The sequence below is a fragment of the Cygnus olor genome, chromosome 3 (genome assembly GCF_009769625.2).
Source record: "Cygnus olor isolate bCygOlo1 chromosome 3, bCygOlo1.pri.v2, whole genome shotgun sequence".
NCBI lineage: Eukaryota > Metazoa > Chordata > Aves > Anseriformes > Anatidae > Cygnus > Cygnus olor.
In genome coordinates, this window is record NC_049171.1 from 74,086,748 (window position 1) to 74,109,358 (window position 22,611).

A 22,611-nucleotide genomic window follows, 5' to 3' on the forward strand; every position below is an offset into this window, starting at 1 on the left:
GGCCTATTTTATATTTCAGACATCATCAGCCCCCTATATTTTTCTAGATAAAAGTGAAGGCAGAAGAGTATCATTCCCTGATCTCTTTGGTGTCAGTGGGGAATATTTGGCCTTTATTTGAAACAGTAGGACATAAGCTACTCCTGACATATCATTATCCCAGTAAAATGTAAGACATTAGCCATTTGGAAAGAAGGAATTCATAGAGGGGTGTGGTATATTCTCCCTGGGTAATGAAATCCCTAGTGATGATGCACTAGTCAGTCAGTACTCCCCCCATCTCCTGGGCCCTCAACCCAACCAGCACTGGCACTGAAAAGGAGTTTGATATCTTCAAAAAAATGTTAAGGTGACAAGCATTTTCATTTTAATGCTGACAAAACACTGATTTTGAGGAACTGGCTTTCTTCTGTGAATAGCTGGAAAGAGACCATCCAAAATATCTTAGTGATGTGAGGCACCTTGAAATAGGCAGTGCCCTGACCTCAACCTGAGTTTCTCCAGACCCATTTGAGGGCCAACTGTCTTCTTGTCTCCAACCAGAAAGTTTAGCAAATCCAGGGTTAATTCTTTCCCAGTAGAATTGTCACCAGAACTACTATCTTCCTGAAAAAAATGTTCAGTTTTAATACATTTTTATTTTCTGACTAGAAGGATTTTTGCCAAAAAGTTTCCTCACTCAATTCTGTTATTAATCTCTTTCCATTACCAGAGTGGCCATTTGCTAGTCCCGTTGCTCTGATGGCCACCAGATAACTTTATTTGAAAGCATTTGAAAATGCAAGCACATCACTATATTTGTGAGTTTTGTTTCATTATTTAACCCTATCACATCAGCAGTGATTGCTAGCTTTTAAATATTTTCTAAATTAAGGGTACTGTCTGCAGGCTTATTTCTCACAAGCAATGCTAACAGTATAAAATAAATAAATAAATCTTACAACGTTAAGGGAGAGGGAAGAAATATTTAAAGATTTATTCCAAAAAGCTTGAAATGATTTGGCCTGGAGGATCTGTTTTAATATGAAAAACATTTCTGCACAGACATATGCATATTTTTTCCTATATGCAGAAAAGTAGTATAATCTTCAAGAGGCATCCAGCATCTGACTTTCAATACCTACAGCCTTTTTTGCTCAAGAACAAAATAAAAGCTACTTAAACCCCTGGGTCACATCTTCAGTTAGCCATTTCATATGCAACTTTTGAGGAATAAAAAGAATTGCATGGGCCTAATCCAAACTCTTTGAAGTAAATTTTTTTTAGTTGCAACAGACTTTAAATCAGGTTTTTGTTTATTTATAGTGTCTCTCTCTCTCTCTCTCTTTTTTTTTTTTTTTTTTTTTTTTTCAGTTGAAGGAAAAACCTCTTATTGCCAGTTCACAATACCGGAATTATTCTGAACAGGTAAGGTACCTCTTTTTGTTATCAAAATCTATTTTTTCCACTGTTGTGTAAGAGAATTTAAATTTTGCATGAAACACCAAAGATGAAATAGAACTGAAAATGAACTGCTGAAGATTTTTGAATTACAAAATCTAGCTTGGTTGACTTACGCTTTCCATAACTAATGCTCTTGTAAAGCCCTGAAGTCTGGAGGTCTAACATGCTGAAGGAAAAAATTGGAAAATTGATAATAAGCAAGAGGTATTCAAAAGTTAGAGCACAGAACTTTGTTTTGGGACTCGTGAGGATTTTGTCACCAATGGTGATTCACCGTATGAGAGGGAGCAATTAACATCTCTGTGCTGCCGCCTGCTTCATTGGTAAAACAAAGTTTCATCTGTTACCTGTAGTGGGAATTTGGGAAGGAGGCATCTGAAGCTTAGTTATGTTTTCTATTTATAAAAATACACGTGGTCTTTAAACCTACAGTCCATTTCCCACCCCCACAAATTAACGCAGATCTAGAATAAAAACTCAAAAGTGTCACCAGATCCCCAAAGCCTGTCACACTAAGAACTCAAGATGCTTAAGGAAAACATAAAGAAGCCAGAGATCTTTGTTGCACTGTTCTGAAGCACAGGGTGGTGGATCTAAGCAAGAAAATTCTTACGGGGATGCAGCCATACCCAGTCCACACCCCCAGGCAGAGGAGGCTGAGGCTGCCAATGTGACACGACAACTTAGCTTTGACACCAGGTTTGTGTGTAGTACGTTGAGATCCACACTCGAAAAGGGGAGGTGCATATCCACAGCACTTGTATTAAGAGTACATGCAGTACCTCATCTGTCCTGTCTTGGTAAATGCAGGTTCCTTTGGTCTTAGAATTATGCCCTGTGGCAGTTGCTATGGAAAGCATTTTTTTTTTTAAATAAATACTTTTGTCAATAGGCACACACAGTACATTACATGTCTCAACTGCCACAATGACTTATGCCCTCTTTGCTTCAACATGAATACCTGTATTTATGCAGCAATGGAAAGGCTGGTAATTTCTTATATAACTGACTGTGTTCCTTTTGGCATAATATGCTCTTATGAATAGTCGGGTGAAAACAACCCACTTACCTTCACAGTAATAAATTAGCCTGTGTGACTCAGAGAGGAAGTAAGGGGGAGAAAGGGGAGCAAGAATTAAAGTTTTGTGCAGTTCTGCTGAAATTCAAGACACATAATCCCCACACACCCATGCATATAAAAAGGAGGCTCTGGAGAGGTAAAGGTTCTATAGAAAAGAAAATTTTAAGACCTGACTGGCCTTTGGTTATGTAAAGAAATGAAGATTGAGCAGCTGCACTGACATTTCGTTTCTGGATAGCAGAGGATGGTAGTGACTCATTCCTCATTGCTATGCCAGCATACCTTTTCTACACAAGCTTTCATTAAGGTTAAAAACAAATGAGAAGGCAATGCATTTCGGCTTATATCAATGTGTTGCTGACAACTAGCGTGAGTAAGTGACCTGCCGCAGTGGCCCAAACTTAAGTATACTCATTTGGATAGCTCAAGAGCAAGTATTTCTCATGTGAAATTCAGAAAGGGCATGCTGTATATAGAAATGAAATTAGGTTTTACTCTTGCTCTGCAGAAGTCCATAGAGCCTACATTCACAGCTATTCATGTTATATAAAAGAGAGCTTGAGTTACCACGCACAATAGAATATAAATGGCAAATATAAGAAACTAATACAGTATATGATGAATTAAGTGTAGAGATAAAAACAGACACAGTATAATCAGTACCTGCCTCTGGTAATGATAAAATTTGATCAAGAAAGAATAAGTCTGTATGTAGAATATTAGTCAGAGCTCCATGGGGAATATTAGTCAGAAATCAAAACTTCCTTAGCAAAGTATGTATGTGCAGCACAGAAAAGCTCGATTTACTGTACAGAGCTAGCCAAGACATTTAGTACTAAGCTCCAAGTCCCGCAGATAGCACCTTTTCAGGTAACACCTCATGTTAATCCTTGCTCAGTAAAGACACTGGTGCCCTCTAACACTCAGGTAATACTGATGGTCGTAAGAGTTATTTTGGGCTTCTTTAAATTTCCTATCCACACTCTACTTCAGAGTGAGCAGGCAGACACAAAGCTTCTCCTAGAGCTTACCCAACATCGAAAGAAATCTCAGCCAAACACTGTCTGTGCGATACCAGCTCTTCCCCATGCCTTGGACACTCTGCCAGCAGTTGCTTCCCTGAACTTCACACCCTGACCTTCTGCCTGGGACAAGCCAGGGATATCCCATTCTCTGTGAAACTCACCCCAGACAAACCACATCTGTTAAATGCAAGAACAGCTCACCCTAAGGGAAAGACACCTTCCTGCATACAGTTTCAGTTAAATGAATGCAGCATCTGCAAGAGCCAGATCACTGGCCATGCAGGAAAACATGGGTAGTGACAGCACCAGTTATTTTACTTCGAGTAAATGAGCATCAATCCACTAGGGAACATTAGTGTTCAACCTCCTAGTTGGTGGGGCTGGAGAGTTTTCACATGGGCTGTTCCAGAAATGGGATATTGTTTCTGTTTCACTCCTTAGCAGCAGCATTCAACAGCAGCATTCAGAGCACTGTTGATGTTTTACCTTTCTTTTCTAACAGTGAAAACATTGCCCCTTTCATTGCTTTTCATTTGCTCCTAAATCCTGATCTGGAATGCTATCTCCAGCCACAGGAGCTTCTATACTTATTAAATCTGGCTTTGCCTTCTAACAAATACACTTGTAATACTGGCTCTCACAACACGGGCATCTGTCCTCGAAGAAAAGAGACAGAGATCAACCTTTTAATTATTTTATCTTAGCCCTCTGAACTGTTGTTATCCAATAACAGCCTGCAGCAAAACAACAGGTAGTTAGAGACCAGATTTGAGCTAGTCGTATATGAAAGCCTAAAGCGTCATTCTTGTGCTACTAATTTTGTGATTATCCAACTAAAAAAAATGCAATTTGAACAGAACCTCTTAAAAAGAGAACATCTTATCACCACTAGGTAAAATTTGAAGTTCAAAAAAACCCTGTACTTAGGAAAGGTTTTTAGTGAACTAATTGCTCTCAGTAAAAAACATCCAATGCTTCAAACTGTGCTCGCTGTTACACAGAGATAAGTAAGCCTCCAGTGACTTATGTGAAGGTCTATAGCAGAATTTGGCCAATCACACAAAAGCTTCACTCTTCTGCATGTATAGTATACATTGCGGAAGCAAGCAGGAACAAGCTGAAAAATGGGTAGGATTGTTTCCCATCCCCAAATCAGCTTGTTGTCTGCAGTCTGTACAAAGGAATGTCAAGGAACAAATGGAGTACAGGTGAAATTCACTGCACCACAAACAGGCATCTTTCATTGCAGTTCTCTAAAAAGTAAAGATGTTTACGTTCATTTCTGTACCTCCACATTAACGCACTTTGTTTTGTATGCCTCCACATTACTGCATTTCGTTCTTTGTTAGGTTAGCCTAACACACCAAAAGCCTGAGTCTCAGATATCTGAAGCAACAGAATTGGAAGGTTCTTAGCCATACAGATCCTTGTGCGCAAATCCACACTTAGTGCATCCACAGTGATAACTAATTGTCTATAATTGTATCCTCAAATCACCATGTTGTCCATCTGTTTCCTTTCTACTTTGTTGTAGAGCTGACAGATTTAAAGATGGAGGAGACAAAAGTAACCATGCCTCGTCTTCTTTCCATCCATTCCAGCACAGTGCAGAGAAAAGAAAGTCCCATTTGGAGATAAGAATCTTAACACTGCTCTCCACAAGCTACTATCCAACTGAGTCTACATTTTTTTTTTTTCTGCTCAATTTCAGTGACCCAGAGATGTCCCTCCAACGAGCATTGCTGTTCAGGGTGCAATTTTCATTTAACTGCACCAGCAGCAGTTCTCTTTTCATACTTCATAAAGATAACAGCCAAAGAACCATAGCGAGGAAATGCTGCTGTACATGGGACAGAGGGAGGGAGGCAGGAAGGTGAAGGCAAGGATGAGAAGGAAATTTCAAAGAAAACAAGTTTCCCACTGCTGGAAGGGACAAAGACAGATGGAATGTTTGTTTTTCTCACACTTATTTTGTGGTGCATGTGAATCCTGTGGCAGTTTGTGGTTTTATGAAGGGTTTAAGTTTGTTGTAGGAAGCTGTGACCTCTGATATAAAGCAGAATGACTGTTTCACAGATATTACATGATTGCTTGCAATTGCAAGGGACTGGCATCAATGAGTCCCTTTCAGTCTTATGTACCACACATGCTTATGATCCATACATGCTCAGCTCACCTTGAATTCTTCACCGATGGATACCTACTTCATATTTCTCCTCTATCAAGCGGAATGTTTTCCCTCCTGCTCTTATTAGAGCTAGCATCTAAAGTTCCCTACTAAAACCCATAAAACGAAATTCACAGTCCAAAGGGCCTCTTACAGCCAGGAGAGCAACACAGCTGAAAAACCTGAAAAAGTCATGCACAGACTGCAGATGCTATTGTGCACGCACATACCCCCACACCTATACATTATATAATGTCCATATTTACATATGCGCAATCTTTCTCAATCTGCTCAGGTGGCATTTACCTTGTCGTGTACCTCCCAGGCCTTCTGGCTTAGGAGCCATCCAGCCACAGGGATGCTTAGCATATGCTCCAGCTGATACACTGGATGCAGCTCCTCAGACCTGACTCTACCATTTAGTCCTGATGAAATGCATTTGCAAATATGTGTACTTTAGTCAAACAGCATCTGTCCAAGAAGTCTGCATGGTGTAATCAAGTGTTTTTTTTTAATCCTAATGCCATCATCAGAAACATGTTTTGGAAAACTCCACAAACAATCCTGTATCCTGAGCTGCTGACACAGCCAAACCAGATGTTTTCTCTCTCCCTCCCATAGATCTGATATTCACATCACAGAGCAGTCACACATACTGCTCTAACAGGTATAGCCAGAAGCCACTAACTTTAGGGCCTTAAAATCTGGTAGTTTACTTTAAAAGCTGTGGTAGAAACAGCTCCTGTTTAGGTTGCTTGCTGCTCTTCCACTCTCCAGCTCATGGACAGCTATGCTAAACCATGCTCCCCATGAAATGACTATATTAGATCACTGCTGAGTGGCCCCAGAAGTTTGGTTGGTTCATTACAGTTTTACAAACAGGCACAAGAACTACTCTTTGTAGGCCAACTGCGAAAGCTTACTTTTTTCCCATTGTCTTCTGTTTGTTTTGTGGAAGGAAAAAAAAAATCAATGTGTTGGACTGTAATAAAGATATTTTGCATCTAAGAAGAATCATATGTTGTTTCTTGATCTGATGCTGTCCAGGAATAAACCCCTCAGCTCTTAATTCGTATTTAATGTACTCATCCCTGTCTGGGTCCCTCTCCTAACCAAGGACAGAATCATGAGATCTACTGAGCTATACTGACTCTAGACCGTATCTGTAGTGTCTCTCAAGGGAAAGGACAATTAGGTTTGCAGTCACACATAGCACAGATGACAAAGAGAAATCACAGGGCATGACGCCCTGGAAGAATGAGAGCATCTCATATTCTGTGCAGAAACTGAGGCTTACAGTAGAGCTGATCACTGAACTTACTTTCACCACCTGGCACAGACAGGCCCCACGGAGTCTGCAAGGATGGCAGAGAGCCCAAATGGATTCAGGGATGCAGGCTGTGGCAAAGCTCCCTCCACCCATACTGACACACACAACCACCGTCTAAACTAGCCTTGCTGCTCTCAGTGTCATGCCTAAACGAGCACCTGATGCCAGCTGAGCTGTTTCTGAACTGGCACGCAAACAAGCAGAAAAGAGTCTAACTGGAGTAATACTTGCTAGGAAATACACAGATCCTCTGTGCTCTGCTCACACTACAGGCTCTCTCACTACTCCTTTTTCTTCCCATTACACCAGACCCATCTCCACCAACATTCAACCCACCTGAATCTCAGCCTGGCTTTGTGTGTGCCCTCCTCATGAAACATCCTTCTTCCAGAAAAGAAAGTGCAGATGAGCTCATACTGCCCTGACACAGAAGGAATTTCTGATTGACATCTGCTGTGTCTTTTGAGTTTCAGGCAGACAAATGATGACCAAAGCAAGGAAAAGGAGTCTCAATACAGCGCTCATGATGAGAAAGACTGCCCACTCCATGGTATCACATGCTGGGGTCAAGCCAAGGTCACCATCATCACAGAATGACTTGAATTGGAAGGGAAATATCATCTAGTTCCACCCCACCTGCTGCAGGCAGGGATGCCACCCACTAGACCAGGTTGCCCAAAGCCCCACCCAACCTGGCCTTGAACTCCTCCAGTGATAGGGCATCCACAACTTCTCTCTGGGCAGCCTGTTCCAGTGCCTCACCACCCTCTGAGTAAAAAATTTCCTCCTGATCTCTAATCTAAATATATCCTCTCTTATTTTAAAACCATTCTCCCTTGTCTTATCACTATCAGCCACTGTAAAAAAGTCACTCTCCATCTTTTCCATAAGCTCTCTTTAAGTAGAGAAAGGCAGCTATAAGATCTCCTCAGAGCCTTCTCTACTCCAGGGTGAACATCCCCAGCTCTCTCAGTCTTTCTTCATAGGTCCAACAAGTCCCTTTCTCAGGACTCTCTGGCATCACAGTACTCCTAAAATGAGATAAACCTGTCACTTCTATGCTGGGTTATCTGTAAAACAGGCCCCTCATGGCCTCTTTTGTTTAATTACAGTATTGTGCAATGAAGCAAAATTAGAGATATGCAGAGACACATTTTAGCCAGTAGTGAGGCAGGAATCACTTTGTATAGAAAGTTCACAGTAAATTTGACCTTACCTTCATTCCTTGTATTGGATACCAGACAACAGTTCTACTTCAGTGCTTCAGTAATTCCTGTATGAGGATTAATTCTTAAGGATGGAGAATGAGAAGAGCTTAAAAGGAAAAGAAGAGAGCATCATTAGTTTTGGTAGTACCTGTTCTAAGACCTCTCTCTCCCTCCACTTTTGTCCCAACCCATGCTCTGTACTTCCTTTCCTTCCTCCTGATTTTTTCCAAGAGAAAACCAAGCCATCATTGAGGCTTCTTGTCATCATTGAGGCTTACCAGTGTGCTGGAATCCAGAAATCCAGAAGGACAAAAGGAGGCATGTACCCCGTATTCAGGAAGCTAAAGCTATGAATAGACAGAGCTTCCCAGCCCTGTGTGGTCTGCCAGGTACGTGCGAATCCAGGAGATAAGCAAGAGATGGTGAGCCTGAAGTTGTAAGCACAAATGTACTACATGGTGATTAGGTCAGCCTTCGTTTGGGTATTCAGGAAGGATCTAAAAGGTTTCCCTGAAGCAGATTTTTTTTTTTTCTTCCCCCATTGTGAAGCATTGTCACCAGGGTAGCCCCCAGGGTTGACCCAGCAGAAAAATATAAACATACAGAAAGCCAATGGGGTATGCCTTGCTTGAGGGAAGCCTAATATAATGAACCAGCTTTGCTGGCATTTATAATATTCATTTTGTTGTCTCAGTATTACTAAGACCCTTTTCCCAACCCATGCTTGCGGCATGTCAAGCTGGTGGCAGATGCTGCGTTCTTTTTTCCCCTGAGATGCCTTAGAGAATTAAGCAACCGATCTCCTCAGGCAATTGACTTTGTCCCATATTTAAACTGAGTTGCCTAACCCAGGCTAAGGGTCCTTTTTTTTTTTTTTTTTTTTTTTTTTTAAACTGTGGGAAAAGAAGAGGGCGCTAGTGACTCAAAAAACAGGAAGTATTTCATACAGTACCAGGTGAAGAAAGCTGCTTCTAGAGAGAGCTCTGGGAGTTTTGCAGAAAGAAGTAGTAACAACTCTAACACTGACTTCCCCAGCTGGAAGTGACACTGCTGTGAGACATTACTTTAACGTGCACTCTTTGTCTCTGCTACGTTGCCTGTTTCATGCTTATAAATTAATAAGTAAGCTGGCACAAAACATAGTTCACTATTGGCTAGAAACAGGTAAAATTCAGAAACTAAGATTTAAATTACAGTAAAATTAAGCAGTATAAATTTTTTTAGAGGAATCTAAGTCTGAAGACTCTTCTATAGACATCTTTTATTCACTTATAAAAATAAATGCAGTCAAGACAAACCACAAATTTATTAATAAACTAAATCTGCAATTTACATTATAAAAATCAATAAAATATAAGCTATGCATGAGACAATCATGTGGCTTATGATTTTAAATCAGTAATTTTATTATCATTTGGGGAGAAAAAAAAAGCAAAGACATACTATAACATTAATAAATCCTGCTCTTAGCAGCTCAGTATTCCTTGCCTAACTGTTTTGACTTGTTGGAAAACCTTTACTTTTGTGAAGCTTTGCTCTTGGAAAAGTCCCTTAAGCATTCAAGTTCCCTGGAAGATGTGTTTAGCTCTCACCATTGTTTCCCAAAATTGACGGTTTTGACATTTATCTGCTAAGGTAGGATTAATCTCATCCACTTTTAGAACTCAGCATTCATAACTAAGGTAACCATGAAGAGAAATGTGTGCTTTTAAGACTCAGCTCATCTGATAAAAGATAGACTTTTCCTTTAGGATGAGAGGAATCAAGTACTAGAAGTATATATTTATCTCCATTGACACAGAGGGAGCCTAGGATTTCTGATTTGGATGCAAATGCAGATGCCCATGGATGTCCACGTAGAAAACTGCATGGGGATCATATTAATCATACCTCCACTGACCAGAAATTAATATAATAATTGTATAAAAATGCTTCAGATCTTTCCCCTTTTCTTCCAGTGTCATGAGAAACATCACTCCATTTCTGTCCTGGTTTCAGCAGGGATAGAGTTAATTTTCTTCCTAGTGCTGTGTTTTGGATTTAGGATGAAACTAATGCTGATAAACTGATGTTTCAGTTGTTGCAGAGTAGTGCTTACACTAAGTCGAGGACTTTTCAGCTTCTTATGCTGCCCTCCAGAGAGAAGGCTGGGGGTGCACCAGGAGCTGGGAGGGGACACAGCCAGGACAGCTGGCCCAGGCTGACCAAGGACATATTCCATACCACATGGTGTCATGCTCTGCAAGAAAACTGGGAAAGGGAGTCGGGGGGTCAGCCCTTCCTCAGGGACTGACTAGGCATTGGTCAGCTGGTGGTGAGCAACTGCATTATGCATCACTTGCTTTGTTTATTCTTTTTTTTTTTTTTTTTAATTATTATTTTATTTGCTATTGAACTGTCCTTATCACAGTCCACAGGTTCTCTCACTTGTCAATTTTCTCCTTCATCCCACTGTGGGGGGGGGGGGGGGGGGGGGAGCAGAGGGTGGACAGGGAAGAAGACGGAAGGGAGTGAGTGTTGCTATGTGTTGCTTAGCTGTCTGCCAGGTTAAACCACAACACCCTCCCACTTAGTCCCTCTGTCTTCTTTAATCTTCTGTACTGTGAAATTTCTTGTGCCCCTTTTAACTGCATACATGTTTTTGTTCTTTTCAAACTGGCTATTATCTCATACAAGACATTTCATATTTTTAGGGCAAACTATAGAAAGCAAGAGCATGTTACTAGTCCTGTGATCGAGAAAGATTCCAAGGAAGCATTCAGCCTAATTCATGGATATTGTAAGATTATCAAATGTTCTGAACCAAACTAGATAGGCATCTTAATGAGGAGCCAGAACATGAGACCATGTCCACTGAAGTACCTTGACTGTACTTGTTTTGTGCTAGTTACTCTGAAATGAAAACAGACCTCGTTAGTGTCATCATATAGAGAAAAGCAACCAGCTCATTCAAAGGTAAGGAGGACTAGAAGTTCAGAATTTGTTAGCATCAATCCAATTTAACCTATTATTAGGAAAGTTGTCTAAGTCTTGGAAAATAGATGATAAACACATACACTCAAGCAGTCATCTCTATTTGTAGTCCCAGGAGTTTAAAAGAAAAAAAAAAAAGGTAGAAAATGCTTGAGAAGGATGTTAGGTGCACAGAAAGTATGAATCAAATGGTTTGGATTTCATGGAATAGTAGAATGCATTCTCCTGGAAGAATAAGCCATATTAATGAAATGCCCTGTATCACATCAGTAGGGTAAAATGATTTTCTTTGTCAGAAACTGTCTGGAAGAAGAAAACTAGACATGCAAGGGAAGATATTCAGAATATAATTAAATTCATACAATTTGAATTCGGCATATTCCAAACATTTTGAAGTAATGTGGCAAAGAAAAGGAAAAGAATAAAATTTTCTTTTACATTTATATCACCACTAGAAACCCAGACAGTAAGCAAAAGGAATTTAAAACTGCCATTGACAAGAAGAAATTCAATATAATCGGCATTACTGACACCTGGTGGGACCATTCTCATGTCTAGAATGTTAAAATCACAGCCTATACCCTATTTGGGAAAGACAATGTAAGAAAAAGAGTTTGAAAGGGTGCTCACATTAGAAGACAATTACTTGCTTTAGAGTTATTGATAACTCAGAACAGCAGGACCTTGAACATATATGGATCAATGAGCTCACTAACAAAACCCAAGAGGAGGTTCTGATGAGAGGTTGTTGCAGACCACAAAACCAGACTAGAGAATAGGATGAATTAATCCTTAAATACTTCTCAGTAACATGGGGAAAGAGAGATCTTTTTTGGAGGTTTCCGTTTCGCAGATGCGTGCTGCAGGTTTCAACTAGCTAACAGTAAATAATCGTTAGAGCTTCTGATATAGCGCTTATCTATATTCTAAAACCAAAACATGCTCTACTCAACATAAGGCAACTATTTTACAACAAATCTGATGACTGAATCATTAGACTGGAAGTTGGCATTTATCTAAAGGTCAATGGTAGCAATCCAATTACATTCAACAGGGGCAAAGAGAGGACAGTCTCAAAGGGCTTTAGAGATAGACAGACAGACAGGCCGTACTTCAGGAGTATTAATTTCTAAAAGCTGAGGAAAAGCATAAACACAACTAAAAGGAGCTCCAAAAACACACGTGAAAATCTAAGCTCCTGAAAAATAAAGTCAGAAGCTTCATTTCCAAAGTAAACTTGCCCCCAAATTTGTGATTTATATATATATATATATATGAGACCAAAAAATAGGAAATGACAATAGATATGTAAATAAACACCAGTTATTATCAAGCCCGCAACCTCAGAAAGCAGGTAAGGAAAAACAGAGGTAGTATTGAACAGATACCTATCAACATTAACGCAATCAGAAGTATGTTGTGTCAGGTAACATGATTAATGCTCACCTCCATGAGCACCAAGGAGCAGTGACAGGGTGGCCCCAATACTGAACTGGGGGCCCCCAAGCCCCCGGCCCCATCTCCTCCCAGGGCTGACACAGGAGAGTCATCATCCCACCGTCCTCCAGCTGAGCCAACGGGAGAGGCTCTCCCTTGGGCCACCTCAGAGGCTGGGAGACCTACTGGGACCTACACCCTTCTTCTCTGGGTGTGGGTCTGAGCACAGCCACCAGCCTGGCACCGGGGGCTGCAGGGCCCACCTGCCTGCGGCCTGCAGCTGGAGAAGCCCACGCACGGCTGCACTGGGCCCAACTCCATGCACAGCCACTGCAGGCCTCAAGCCAGAGCGGCCGGACAGCAGGGCTGGGTCTGCTGAGAGACCTGGCTAGGCAGGGGAGAGAGCAGTGGGTCTGCACGTTGGCTATGGGAGGGAACCAAGAGGTCTGAGCCAGCTGCCAGAGAGACCCATCCACTTGTGTGCATGTGTGTGTGTGCAAATTAGGGTTCAGCAGCCAATGACAGTCTGTGCTTGCAAGAAGTGCCACAAACAGGTAGTATGAGTTCCTGTGTGAAAATGGTAGCATTGCCCATCAGAAATCTGGAGTGTTCAAAATATTTCTGTTCTGAATTTGGAAAGAAGGCAGTACGCTGTAACCAACTAGTAACCCAGAGGAATGTTAAACAGTACCTACTTAAAAAAATAATAATTACTGAATCATCTTTTTATTATTTTCATACATGCCTATAAATACATACAAAACTCATCAAAAGAGCACTCTATACCACATGTTTGGTTTTCTTTTTTCTTCTTTTTTTTTTTTTTTTCTTAAAACAACACAATTTTAGAATGCTTTCAACACCAGGAAGTTGGAAGAACACTGCTCAGCAACATTCAAGAAGAAAAACATTCAATAGTGCTGACCTGGGTAGACTGGCTAGCCAAACATCAACCCCATGTAAAATTGTAGAAAAATGAATTCAACTAATATAGAATAAGGATAAAGAAATAAAGAATTAAAGACAATAAAAATCACTTCATAGAAAAGAAATCACTCCCTAAAGGAGGAAAACAGATTATGTTTTGTCAGTGAAGGTAGGTTCAGAGACTCACATTCTTGGATTTTTTTGTAGCATTTGTTGTAGCACTGTAAAACATTCTGATTAAAATTATCACTGCAGAATATGCCACACATTAGATGAGATAACAGCTAGCTTGGGCCAAGAAGTACTTGTCAGATGGTGAATATTTGCTGATGGGAGGTTTTTTTTTCAAAGGAGTCTTGCTATGACTGGCAATAGCTCTGATCCTATTCAACATTTTCGTTGATGAATGGATTAGAATTAACAAAATCAGTGACACTTGATTAAATCTTCATCCAAGACAAAGATCAGTGGAATGGTTAACAGCAATCAGAAGAGGGATGACAGGAAAATAAGTTGTCTTAGGACTACTCAAAAAAAATATGCTTAAATATATCCAATTCCACAAAATGTGTTTAAAACAAAGAATACATGTGCCACCCATATTGTGGTGGAGAACCAGGACAGAAGTGTCTCCAAAATAGCTTCTGCAGAGACAGCCAACAAACAATTCAATATATACTCCTTCAGTAATATTGCAGGGGAAAAGGCTATTATAACTTCTGGACATGTAAACAGAATAAGTAGGACTGATATTGGCATGCTGCCAGCAGGTTTTCATGACCAAATTTTGAGAAAAACATTAGAAAACTAAGGACTGTGAAGAAAAGGGTCACAGAAAGTTGACTTCAAGAGCTGAAAAAAATGCAGTGAAGTGAAAAACTTTAGCAGCTCAAGCTGTTTAGCTTTAGAGGGCCAGCTGAGAGACTTGATTACAGTGTCTAAATACTTTTAAACAGAGAAAATAGGAAGCTCTAAAGGGTTCTTTGATTTAGCAAAGATAGATATAACAAGAACCAAAGCTAGAAATGAAGCCAAATATGAAAAGAGACATCAATTTGTAAATGCAAGAGTGATTAGATACTGTGAAAAACATACAGGAAAGTCCATCTTCATCTTATAATGTCTTCAGATCATGAGTAGATGCCTTTGTGAAACACATTGCTTTGACAGAGAAGTTATTTTTTAAGTTAATGTGTTCAGTTAATAGCCAGCCTGGGAATTAGATCCACAGGAAATTTCTATTTGGCCTGCAGCTCTTTTCTTAGAAAAGGCTGGCTCTCTGGCTTGGGTATTGGCCTTCCTGTCCATGCTTTTATTCTCCTGCTTCTCCAGTGGCAGAAGCCCAGCTCTGCTTTGTTACTGCAGGAGGGAGATTTCTGCCATCTGCTGCTGCTCATGGAAGGTGCCAGTTGATCAGCCAATATGCAGGGAAGGGGAAGAGAGATCCTTGCTGCTGTCAGGAGGAGGAAGAGGCTTGAAACCTTCCATAGCCCTGCGGCTACTAAGGTCAGACCTCCTTGCATTACCTCTATTAAGTTATTGAACTTCAAACGACTCTAGCATAGGTATTTTAGTTCATGTCTGAATTTATGCATAACATCAAGCCTGAGAAAGCAGACTTCCTAACATAGGAAATGTGGGTACCTCATTTATTAAAGGAAAAAAAAAAGTGAACAAGCTAACCCTTTTTGAAAGACTCTTGGAAAGGGCTTGTCCACCTAACCTAAGTATCTACAGCTAGGCACAGAGGACCCATCTCTGGAGAGAAGCCTCTGTTGCTCTCCATTGACTACCAGAGTACTTAAGACATTAAATTTAGAAAGTTGATTTGCCAGACATTCTAAAATGTGTAGGCACAAGTTAGATTCAAATTATGTACACAAAATCTCCTCTGAAGATTGAATCACCTAACAAGATCTCCTACCCTTAAAACCTAAGACTGTGAATATCATTCAAATGAGGTGAGGCAATGCTTATAGGGAACAATAAAACTTTATTTTACCAGACTAAGTGATGTATCACAGATATATCACCAATAGTACTACTACTGAAAGAACGAAAGGGACAGAGTACACCCTCAGCAAGTTTAAAGACAATACAAAGCTTGGTGGAGTGGCTGACCCACCAGAGGCATGTGCGGCCATTCAGAGGGACCTGAACTGGCTTGAGAGTTGGGCAGAGAGGAACCTCATGAGGTTCAACAAGAGCAAGTGCAGGGTCCTGCACCTGGGGAGGAACAGCTCCAGGCACCAGTACAGGTTGGCGGCTGACCTGCTGGAGAGCAGCTCTGCAGAGAGGGACCTGGGGTCATGGTGGACACTAAGTTAACCATGAGCCAGCAGTGTGCCCTTGTGGCCAAGAAGGCAAATGCGGTCCTAGCCTGTATCAGGAGGAGTGTGAACAGCAAGTCGAGAGAGGTGATCCTCCCCGCTCTACTCAGCTCTGTTAAGGCCACACCTGGAAAACTGTGTGCAGTTCTGGGCTCTCCAGTACAAGAGGGACATAGAACTTCCAGAGAGGGTCCAGCGTAGAGCTACAAAGATGATTAAGGGATTGGAACATTTGTCTTATGAGGAAAGACTTAAGCGAGCTGGGCCTATTTAGCCTAGAGAAGAGGAGACTGAGAGGGGATCTTATCAACCTCTATAAATAGCTGAGGGGACAATGTAAAGAGGATGGGGCCAAACTTTTCTCAGTGGTGGCCACTGACAGGGCAAGGGGTAATGGGTATAAATTGAACCACAGGAGGTTTCATCGCCATATGAGGAAGAACTTCTTTATGGTTCGGATGACAGAGCACTGGAACAGGCTGCCCAGAGAGGTTGTGGAGTCTCCTTCTTCAGAGAAAATCAAAACCCACCTGGATGCGATCCTGTGTAACATGCTCTAGGCGACCCTGCTTGAGCAGCGGGGGTTGGATTAGATGACCTCTGGAGGTCCCTTCCAACCTCAACTGTTCTGTGATTCTGTGATTTGCGGATTTGGGTTTTGCTTTTTGAAGAGACACTCTAGATACACATTTTTTTATTTTTAAGCATTCTTTTTGTGCCAAGACGCTGTCACATTCAAGTATGTTTACACTATCTCCAAAAATTAGCAGTTGTTTGCAACTTTCTGTTCACAAATATTTTTGAGGAAGGGCAGTTTTCTAACCAAACATCCATAACAGCATAAAAGCCAGGGCTTCTGTGCATGAACAACAGGATTTGCTACCTACTACTTGTCTTACACTATTTCTTACGCTATTTAGATATGCCATCAAGATACACATGACACAAAACAACCTAGCTATTGAATAGCTCAACTGATCACAATATATATATATATTTTTTTTTTAAATCCAGGCCATCCAATAAGCATTTATGAATAATGTACATGCTCCTATGCTCAGAAATTGTTCACAAATGATTTGTGAACAGAAAAGAGCTAAATCTGCAATGCATATTTTTTGTAATAACCCACTCAATCAGAATTACTTCTGGAAAGATTGTTCAGCATTAGCTACTCATCATATCATGTACTTTTAGGGAACATATTATATTTGTAAGTGGTCCATCAAAAAAAAAAAAAAAAAGATAATTCAGCTCTATAAAGTAATTTAGGACATGCTTTTAAATATATGGTGTTTAGGAGGATATCTAAACACCCTCACAATTATAAAACATGCTTCATTGTCCAAATAGGGCTGAGATTTAAGCTGACTCATAAGTGTTAAGCAATTAATTCTTGTAGACACAGCTTCAAAAATGCTTCCATTTTGTCTGGTTGAATTACAAATGAGTTATTTCATTAGCAGAATTATTATTTTGGGATGAACTCCAGAACATTAAAGCTTTACGTTTAACCTCCATTACGGTCCAGAATTGAATTAACCTCTCTTTCTCATATAAAAGTAGCTAATGCACTTTCCTTGTAAAATGCAAATGTCATTATACTATGTTTCACAGAAAGCACTTAAAAAAATTCAATGGTATTATGGTTCATAATATTTCAGTGCATTCAATTAAAACACTGCATTTTAAGAAAATCAGTTTATTTTCTTTCCTATCGTTGGTACTGACACTTGGAATAACAAGCTAAAATATCAAATCAGTTTCTCAAGGCAGAAACTCAATGCTGCCGTAACATACGTAACAAAGAAAATCTTCAGAATCTTTTCAAAGTCCCTCTGGTCGTGTGTTTTGTTTTTATTTTTTTTCCCCATTTCCCATTCTGAATTAGAAGACATAAGAAAAATAATACATAAATTTGCATGGTACTGGAAGCACACAATTAAATTTTTTAATGTTATATAGTACTTACAAATTCAAAGCAGATTTTTGTGATTGCAAGTTTCATCTTTGTTCTGATTGAGAATGGAAAATTTCTACATGTACTGCAAAGAAAAATTCTAGAAAAAAACACGTCAATTAGTAATTTCATTGCACATTTTAATGCTAAGATATTTCTTTAAAATACTAAACAAAAACAGCCAAATAGAGAAAAACAACCAATATGGGAAATGGAAATTTGTATATTAGAATAAAAGAAGAAAGCACCATTGATGTATATTAAAAAGTAGCTAAGAAAGGTCAGACTACCTTTCAAAAGTTGCTCATGGTCAGTTATGTACTGTCACTAGTATCACAAGGAAAATGGGTAAGGATGCAGAGTACAGATAAAGCCATCATAAAAGAACAAGGTAATTTATAAAGTGTATTGGTTTATTATAAGGATACTGTCTCAGAGACTGGCAGATTCTTCCACCTGTCCAGCAGATAATTAAAGGAATATTTTCACATTTTCTTTTCTCTCTGTCAAGTTTATCCCCCACATTGAAATGCAGCTCTTACAGTTCTGACAAGACATTTAAGAGGAGTTAGTCTGTAAAGCTTAATTGTTTGTTTTCTCCTGGGTGTCTTTTGTGCTTATTTTGAACCATTCATTGGAGCTGGCTTTCAATTATGAGCTAGGATTCACATCCTTGTATAGACAGACCTTACACTGTCCATAAATTCTGGAATTTCACAACCATCAGACAGACTCTCTAAAAGCTTTTATGAGAAAATATGGTTTAGGATGGAGACAGCTGGTATTTAAATTATCCATGTGAGAGAAATTACTCTTATTCATTCACCAGATGCTTTATTCATATATAGATTTTTAAATTAATAATTCCATAATACTTATAGCTATATAATCCTAAAATCCACACAGTTTTGCTCAATGACCTTAACAAGCTTTGACATCTTTTTTTTTTTTTTTTTTTTATTTCTTGCAAATAGAGAAGGAGATTTTGCCAACTGCCATTTTGATGGAACATTACAACAGGTGAAAGAAAAAGAAGTCAGCGACGACTAACAAGGCAAGTAGAGTTCATCAAACCATTATTTCTGCCTGTACTCTAGGTGCAGACTCCACATTCACTCAACTAGGAAAAACATACATACCTGCTAATCCCATGCAATGTCTAACCCTACTTCTCACAAACTGTTCTGTGATATATTTTGAAATCCGTTAACGGAGAGCCAAAGATATCTGTAGAGACAGGGATATATAGAGACATATCTATTAGCATAATTGGTCAATGAGAGATTTGGGGAAGCAAAATAGGAAATAAGATGTTTTGCTGGAACATTCTAGGAGATGATCTTAAGTAGACATGGTTGGCATTTATGGTAAATCAGAGGTAAAAAAAGAGGTAGAAATACAGTAGGTTATCTTGAACAGGTATTCCCTGTAAAATAAACCTGCAACAGCAGGGCACATCATTGTTCAGAAAAGGTTTGTTCAGTCAATATCATGTTGTTTTTCTTTGCGGCACTGAAAATGATTTTTTCCTGTTCTTTCTGCTGGAATGCTTGTTCAAGATTTAGAGCTTAGTGATATGGTTTAGTGGAGGTCTTGTTAGTGTTAGGTCAGAGGTTGGACTCGGTGATCTTGGAGGTCTCTTCCAACCTCAATGATTCTGTGATCTTGATCATTACAGTTTCCTTCTTTCAGGCCTTTCTACATTTTACTTGTCTTGGAAAGTGCTGTATTTCTTCCTCAGTTTGAATCCCTGTACTGGTTAAATTCCACTTTACAAAGAGTTCGTAAGCTTTGTCTCAACTCTGGATGCACCACACAACTCCACTTACCACTTCAGCACCTCTCTTATTTCCTCTGCTCTTGTGTCATCTTTCACATATTCCTGTTGTTTCATGTAAAGGTCAGTCTTCACCTGTGTGAATCAAAATACATAGTGTCTTCATCCAAATACTCCTTTAATGTACTTGTCTATACTCACCAGAAATCACTACAATATTAAAACAAAATTTGAATTTGAAAGCTACTCCAACTCAGGACTTCATGTGTATATTATAGATACTTAATATCCTTGGCATCTCTAAATGGTAATCTGCTTAGCAGTTTGTTTTCTTCTAACCATGCCAAAAACAACAATTATACATAAATGAGTCCCAGTATCCCTTCCTGTTTCTTAACACAAGGATTTCTCCCTGGGCAAGGTTGTCAGAAGGACATGGTCTTGAGAATCAAGGCTCCAGTGACAGGTTTCCCAACTTGAAAGGCTTAGAAATATGTAGCTGATATTGCTAGAATAAGTTTTTATTATTATTATTATTATTATTCCCCCTATGGTTTTCAGGGCTGTACATGATAACAATGGACTTGAAGTTGTTTAAAGGCAAAAGCCAACATGAAATAGCCCAAGGATCACAGACAACTTGTCCAATCCCTGTTTTAGGGGTATAGAAAAAAACAAGAATACGCAGCTCTTAATTTTTGTACCCTGGATCACTTCAGAGCCTGGGACACAGCAAAGCTGCTCAAGTGGATGCTTTTTAGCAAAACCTACAGAGCATCTAAATGAGGCTCAGGCCCCAGAGAGACAGCATACTGATATGTGGATAGAAACAGCCTTCTGGACTACCAGTGGTCATAGTGGCATTCTTCTGCCAGCTCACACTAGTCATGGCTCAACATTTGACCAAGACTTTCACTGCTCTTCCAAGTCACTCCATGGTTAAAAGTGGTAATAATTTTTTAATTGAACATTCAAAATGGTAGCTATGATATGAGAATGCTCCATGCTTGAAAAGTGGAGGCTTTCAGACAGAAAGCCTGTATGAACCTCCAAGTCACTGAGCCTTTATGATTCTTGCCCAAGCTAACAGAATACCTACCTTCCTCCAAAGCACCCTCAAATATTTGCAACTAGGCATCAGCCCCAGTACATCTGCTAAATTCCAACTCTGCAGCAAGACTTTAGGGATGAAAAGCAACCCTAGTTGCCTTCTTAATTTTTATAAATGGGATAGCTAAGCTTCAAACACAGGCCAGAATCATGTCATGCTGAATCCATCACAGAAGTTTCACCCAGGCTTCACCTAGGCAAAAGATAAGATTTCATTCATCAGGACAGAAAGACCTAACCAGAGGGTTTCATGGGCCCATCCGATATGGCAGTTGGATATTTGCTAAGTACTTCTACTTCATAATAATTTCAATGCATGCCAGACCACTAAATGTTGAAGCAACAGTCATAAGTCTACACTAGAACATCCCATGATTACTTGTAAGACCACCAAATACACAGTTAGAAAAAAGTGTGCCCTGGAATATCACTATACAACTCACCCACCACAACCTGAGCTTGTACAGCTGTTTGAAAAATTTGCTTTCGTCAAGGTGATTTTCCAATGTACAGCCAGCACTACACAGCGTGACCGTGAACAGACAAAGGTTTAGTAACAGATAAACTTCACATCCCACCCTCTACTCCAGTCACTTATGTTCTCTGCTTCAGTTTTCTCATCCGCAACAGATACCTTTACTCTCCCAATGCACTGATGTGTTATAAGAATTAGTCAGTATCTAACTGCTTGAACATTTAAAGTGCTATTCTTCAAGTGTTAATATTACCAAAACATTTGGATATGATATTATTTATGCTTCTGACATTTGCTTTCCATGTTTTATTAGAGCTTGTAAACAATGAAAAATGACTGCTGCCAGGCCATATTACACACTTCGATGAGATGATTCAGGCACTCTCAGACCTTTCAGGTTTGCTGAAGTCATAGCCACTTAACAAATTTATTGAACTACTTTGGATTAGACCCTTCTGTAAAAGGAGAAATGACATTATTTATCTTACCTAGTGTTCCTTTGGTGGAAAAGAATTACTTCAATATTTTTACAACAATAGCAACTTTAGTTCTTTGAATGGAGAAAGGAAGTCCCAGTTCTCTGCAGTGATCACTGCCCTGTTACTTCAGTTAAATAAATGTCTCCAGAGTACAACAACAGTTTCAGCAGCTGGGTGCAAAAAGGTGATCTCTGATCTGATGCTCCTGACTCAGGCTATTTTATGCACAATGGAAATTGTCTGCAGATAATAAAAAGGAGAAATAATAGCTCTGCAGAGATGGTTCTCTTAGATATTTTGGCAGACAGGTCTATTCCATTCATATACTTTGGAAAAACTTCAAATTTTCACATAAAATAGACAAGCTTCATTATTTCCCTGGGTGCAACTCAAAATGCAGTAGTTACAGTCATGTTTTCAGTCTTTGATGTGTGTGCACATCTATGCATATGAGTGCATGTATTTGAAGTGAAGAGTCTACTGATAGTCTGTCCATGCTACTTGCCATTAGCTGTCCATTCAAGATAATGTCTTAATAATACCAATCTTCCTGTTTTATATAAGATCTATTAACTTTGTCACGTATCAGCTGTTGTCTCATACTGGTAAAACCTTTTTTCTCTTCAAATTTCAAACTGTACTTTTTGCCCCATGGACGAAACAAATTCATTCATCCTGTCCTCCCCATTTACAAGCATGCATGCACATGCACAAACATGCATCATAAAATTTGGTTGTATAGTCCACACAACACCATGCTCAACTGTTTTGCATAAACCTATATCCACAGGTTTTCCTGATAGAACTTTACATATGTATAAAAAGAGAGGACATAAATGATCCTTCCATGATCATGATCTGGAATACGGGTTAGGATTAATATGGAGTA

At 39.6% G+C, this 22,611-nt stretch overlaps 1 long non-coding RNA gene across 3 annotated transcripts in view; it reads right to left on the minus strand.

The window, feature by feature from the left end:
* Positions 1 to 408: 408 nt before the first annotated feature.
* Positions 409 to 22,611, minus strand: part of LOC121068249 — a 131,588-nt gene continuing 109,385 nt past the window's right edge. Inside the window, exons 2-7 of one of the 3 annotated variants that reach the window (XR_005818747.1) lie at positions 21,732 to 21,962; positions 19,711 to 19,793; positions 19,021 to 19,108; positions 17,894 to 17,981; positions 8,263 to 8,360; positions 409 to 602 (exon numbers count right to left, since the gene is read on the minus strand). This is a non-coding gene — a long non-coding RNA (uncharacterized LOC121068249). Of the gene's footprint in view, positions 603 to 8,262; positions 8,361 to 17,603; positions 17,804 to 17,893; positions 17,982 to 19,020; positions 19,109 to 19,710; positions 19,794 to 21,731; positions 21,963 to 22,611 lie in introns of those variants that run through there. The other 2 variants (XR_005818745.1, XR_005818746.1) reach the window with 2 other exon arrangements.